This window comes from Triplophysa dalaica, chromosome 1 (assembly GCF_015846415.1).
Source record: "Triplophysa dalaica isolate WHDGS20190420 chromosome 1, ASM1584641v1, whole genome shotgun sequence".
Classification (NCBI taxonomy): domain Eukaryota; kingdom Metazoa; phylum Chordata; class Actinopteri; order Cypriniformes; family Nemacheilidae; genus Triplophysa; species Triplophysa dalaica.
Window position 1 is genome coordinate 2003186 of NC_079542.1, and position 5720 is coordinate 2008905.

The following is a 5720-nucleotide window of genomic DNA, read 5'->3' on the forward strand; positions in this document are numbered from 1 at the left end:
GTAAGAAAACTATAACCAGGAAATGGTTAAAGCCGGACCTCCCGACCATCAACGAGTGGATCAGCATAATCCAAGACATCTACAAGGCGGAAAAGCTTTCATTCACTCTCAGGTCTCAAAGAGACATGTTTTACATAATCTGGACAAAATGGACTGAGTATGTCAAGCCTGTAAGGTCTGACTTTGTATGATTGTTATAGTTATAAATGGAAAAATATATACATTTTCTGTATGGTTGCTCTTCCCATAATTGTTCATATTAAAAATGTTTAAAAAAAAATAAAAATATTAAAAAAATAAATTAGAACAAACAGCAGAGACACAAATAAAGGGAAAAAGTACAGAAATATCAAGAAGCAAACATAAATCATCTAGCATTAAATCACATGGTGCTCAAACAACAACCTGCTCCTTAACACCTCCAAGACAAAAGAGATCATCGTGGACTTCAGGAAGGCGAAAGGAGGCACACACGACCCCATCCACATTAACGGGACGGCTGTTGAACGTGTTTCCAGTTTTAAGTTCCTGGGGACCCACATTTCGGAGGACCTGTCCTGGACCACCAACACCTCATGCCTGGTCAAGAAGGCTCACCAGCGTCTCTTCTTTCTGAGGACACTGAAGAAGAACCAACTGTCTTCAACTATCCTGGTGAACTTCTATCGCTGCACGATAGAGAGCATCCTGACCAACTGTGTCACAGTCTGGTACGGGAACTGTTCTGTTGCTGAGCGCAAGGCACTGCAGCGGGTGGTGAAAACAGCCCAGCGCATCACAGGAACTACACTCTCTTCCATTGAGGACATCCAGAAGAAACGCTGCCTGCGTCGAGCTCGCAGCATTCTCAAGGACTCCTCTCACCCCGCTCATAGACTGTTTACTCTCCTGCCTTCCGGTAGGCGCTTCAGGTGCTTCCGGACAAGAACCAGCAGACTAGGAAACAGCTTTTTTCCCAGAGCTGTTTCATTACTGAACTCTGCTCCCCACTGATTCCACTACCCTCATAACTTTAACTTTAATGCTGCTATTACAATGTTTACATTGCACTACAGGGCTGCATGCATGACTGAATTGTACACACCAGTTCTTCATGTATCTGCTTTACCAGACTGTTTACACACACACAGCATCATTTGCACTCTATACTGCTCACTTGCACACCAGGAATATTACACTGAATGCTCATTTGCACTAATGGACTACTCTCATAACTGCATTACCTCATCTACGGCACTGTTACTTTCATAACTGCATTAACTCATCTACTGCAATGTAACTTCAATAACTGCACTAACTTATCTACTGCACTGTAACTCTATTAATTGAATCTACTCATGTATTGCACTATAACTTCAATAACCGCATTAAATCATCTACTGCACTGTAACCTTAATAATTTCATTTATAAAGCACCGTACCTTTATTAACCGCATTAACTTATCTATTGCACTACAACTTTAATAGCTAATGTCTATAATTAATGCACACTTTAGTCACTTGCACTACTGTGTAGTCTAAATTGTTATCTGTTCATAACCACCTGTACATTAATGTTCACAGTATATAGCCTTCTGTATATATTGTTCATAGTACCTACCGACTGTCATATTGTCATAGAACATTCCTTCTGTAAAGTATTTTCATAGTACATGCCCATTGTATAGTATTTTCCTAATATTGTATTCAGTATTTATTCAAACTGTATATCCTGCACTTGCTAATTGCACTTCTGGTTAGACCTAAACTACAATTCGTTACACTGTACTTGTATATGTGTAATGAAAATAAAGTTGAATCTAATCTAATCTAATCTAATCTAGAAACGTTTCAAAACAGTGCGATGTATGATGAAACGAAGCTGCTTGAAATGCCATTTGTGTTACAAATCTTTTTTCATTTATTCTGGTTATAATCTTTGAATATTAAGTTTAATCAGATCTTGATAGGTAAAACTAAGATTTCGCAGTTAGCAGACGACACTACTCTTTTATTAAGAGATAAAAAACTAATTTCAGACTGTCAATAAACTATTTTTTATTTTATATGGAAAAACAGGTCTCATAAACTTAAAAAGCTGTGATCTCGAAGTGTAGAAGTGATGGCGGACTGGAAGCCATACATTTTCATAACACTTTCTATACTTTTCAAATTATAGAAAAACTTTTCAAGTTTCCTTCACTCAAATTCCAAATGTTTTTTACATCTTTCGTTTCAACTAAAAATGTATTTACTTGCATAATAAACTTGCGGTTAAATGAGCTCATCTTCATCAGCAAGGTCTTCTTTCATGGAAGTATTGTTTTTGTCACAATTTCTCTTCTCACAAAAATCTTTTGAGGAATAATATGGATATAACAGTTACAAGTCTGTTTTTTAGTCTGATTAGTTCAATAGAGGTTTCATTGATATTTTTTCTTTATTTGATGAATCTGAAATGTCTTGTCTCATGAACGCTTCATGACCATCCATAACCTCCCTGTTTCCTTAAATGTTTCAATACTATTTTAAAAGCAGCTTCCTCAGGTCTAATGCAAACGGTCAAAGGCCATATTTAATATGGACACAAAGTTATAAAAGAGTCTGCTTTGTTACTGTATTAACAATGAAATGTATTAATAACCACCTTTGCCAGATTTTTCAGAAAAGAGACAGAGTTTTGCCTCGAGGAAGGTCATATTTGGCTGCGTTAATACCATATAATTTTCTCTTACCTTACAAGACCAAAGAAATTGTGTCCAAATGTGTTGGCATCACAAATTTGTGCACTTTTTGTGGTAATGAGGAGACATTAACGCGCTTATTTTTTTCCTGTAAACTGGTTCAGAAATTTTGGTTTGATTTGTGGGCCCATTTAAACAAGATCTTCATTTTTGCGGTAATCTTTAAGTGGAAGGAATATTTGTTATTATACTAAACCTGTCAACAAATCTAAAGAACACATTTTCATTGTTTCATTTTGTTTGGCAAATTTTTTAACATTAACACAAATATTCAGACTCGAGCCTTATTCTGTCGCTCCTTTTTACTGAAGTAGACTCACTGCTCAAGTCTTTTTATTAAAAAAATTTCTTTCAAAATTTTGGTTTTTGAAGATGCCTGATGAGAAAATCCATTCTTTTGACTGCTTTTTGACTCCTTGTGTATTTTGTCTCCTTAAAGTACATTGTAATTTCTTCTCCTCTTTTATCTATGTCTCTTTGTCTATCATGTCTTTAAATCCCTTCATTGACTTTATGTACTTTACTGTTTACATAATTGTCATCGAATATCATTATTGTATTCCTGATAGTTTTTTGTAAAATCTTGTATATTCTTCAATTCAAAATAAATAAGTGTTACAATGGATGGGTTAAGGAGCCGTCTAGTGGCGTAAGCCTCGAATATGGTTGTGCGCAAGACTGACAATTTTGCATGTCACTTATGTTCAGATTGTGTAAAAAGTCACGGAGGACATTGGTAATGATTAATAATAATATTGTGTGTATTATGCTGAAATTAACATGATGAGTTTATCTGATGGTCAAAAACATGAACAGCATCTACTCAGGCGTGTGCAGGTACAGATGCATTTTTTCAGTTTAAGAAAGTAAAATAGTTTTATGTTGCAGCTGACACCCTTTATTTTATTTACTGACAAAAGCATTTCTTTCGCTTTCTGCATTAACTAGTTTTATCATTAAATAAATGATTCAGATGGTTGAATGGCAGACAGAAGATTCATGTCCCTTTTTTTACACACATAGAATGAATCCTAAATTTGAATGGATCTTCTTTACATATAAGTTCCAAGCAAGAAAAAACCTTGAGAGAAACCAGACTCACGTGGAGCTGCTCCATGTTCAAAAAACTGTATTTATTTGTACCCTTCATCATGAGTAAATGAGAAAGACATGATCACAAATCATTTTCACTTTGGAAAACAACACAAGCGTTATTTGATTATGTTTTGAGTATAAAGTACTGAAGAGGTTGTAGGGTGGGAAACGATATGTTTAAGTCATGGTCCAGTAAATTTGTTCATCCGTATGTGATTCAAAAGATTTTACAATCTGAAACATTTCCCTGAACATCTTTAATGAAATATACAAGAGCAATAATTGGTGGAGTAATGACTGTAAAACAATCTTCGGTATATCTCAGGAAGATCACTTAACACAAGGACCTGTAAATGAAATATAAAGAGTCAGTAAGACACGGTGCTTGAACATATAATCATCATTCATTTATCGACAGTTTTCTTCCAAAATGTTACATCATTTTCTTAATCTCACAAACATTACTAGTGACTTGCCAGCTGTCCTGTATTAGCCGTGACATCCTGTATATTGAGCCTGCCTGATTTGTCCCGTTCGTGACTTCCCATGTCCCGTTTATCGACTGCTCCTCTGATCTAAGCCCTGATTTAAGCACCAGCAGCAGTCATCACGACACTTGACATGAGAATGATCATCCAATCGCAGCCCCCGTTGCGACTCGTGCATCAGTTTACACTAAGTTATTGCGGCGTTGCTTCTGAATCGGCATGCATCTGTCACTCACACGCTCCCTCAGACCTCCTCTTCACACACACACACTCACTCACACGCAAGCACCCACAAACACACACGCACACAGAGGCGCGCACAAAGCAGTGTTGCGGCCTAGACCTACTATTTTATTCATTTATGTCTGAGAACAGAATCGGATTGTGTATGTAAATGTGGAATTGAGAACAGCTTCATTAGACATTTACTTGTGTTAAAATATTAAATACAGTATGTAACTGTTGAGAGCAAATACGAAAGCATGACGTCATGAATATGCTAATTAGCACTGCTGCACCGTTGATCTGACACCTCGCTGTTTTCAGCAGTCCCAGCTGTATTTTGAGTGACTCTTCGTGTGAACGCAATCATTTTCAACAGTCATGGAAACAAACAATTTTAAAACATGAATTTTGTTTCCGTCTTTGTTGGGACAGTTTTGTGCACGGTGTTTCCCAAAACGACTGTAGCCCTGTCTGCCACTTCTGTGTGTGTTTTATGTTTCTATAACTGAGACATGAGATAAGAGTCATGTGCAGTGTTGGGTAAGTTACTATGAAAAAGTAATTCATTACTAATTATATATTCAATAGTCTCATTAGATGACTGTACAAATGACTCTCCAAAAAGTATTTCATTACTAATTACTAATTACTTTTTATATCTCACATCAACCTTGATCAGTAAAGTGATCAAGGATAGACGTGAAACAGCTCTTTTAATTCATTCAAATAAATAGTATTAAACTAGATAAAGTAGTATCATTAACTGACCAAGGTATGACAAATGTGAGAATTATACATTAAAGCACAGATTTTAAAGTTAGACTTTAAATACATCAGGAGTAAGTGTAATAAAATTACTGAAAAAAATAAGAGTAATCCCTTACTTCACCTTTTCAAGGGTAAAGTAATTAAATTACAGTCACTAATAACTTAAAAACAAGTCACACCCAACACTGGGCATGAGTTAGAAGCAGTTGCTGTCTTCTATACCGGCCCTGATTTTATAAGATGCTTCGCTTTCAAATCCATAATAAATAAAACAAAAGTATTCACAAGACTTGACCATAAAATCTCCTCCGTCGCTCAAGCCCTGGACTTAACACATCTGATCTCCATTCAACCACTGACTGTGATTGTCACGAATGAGGTTCCTGCAGACTCTTCCGTTCGCCACCAGAGGGCTCCCTCC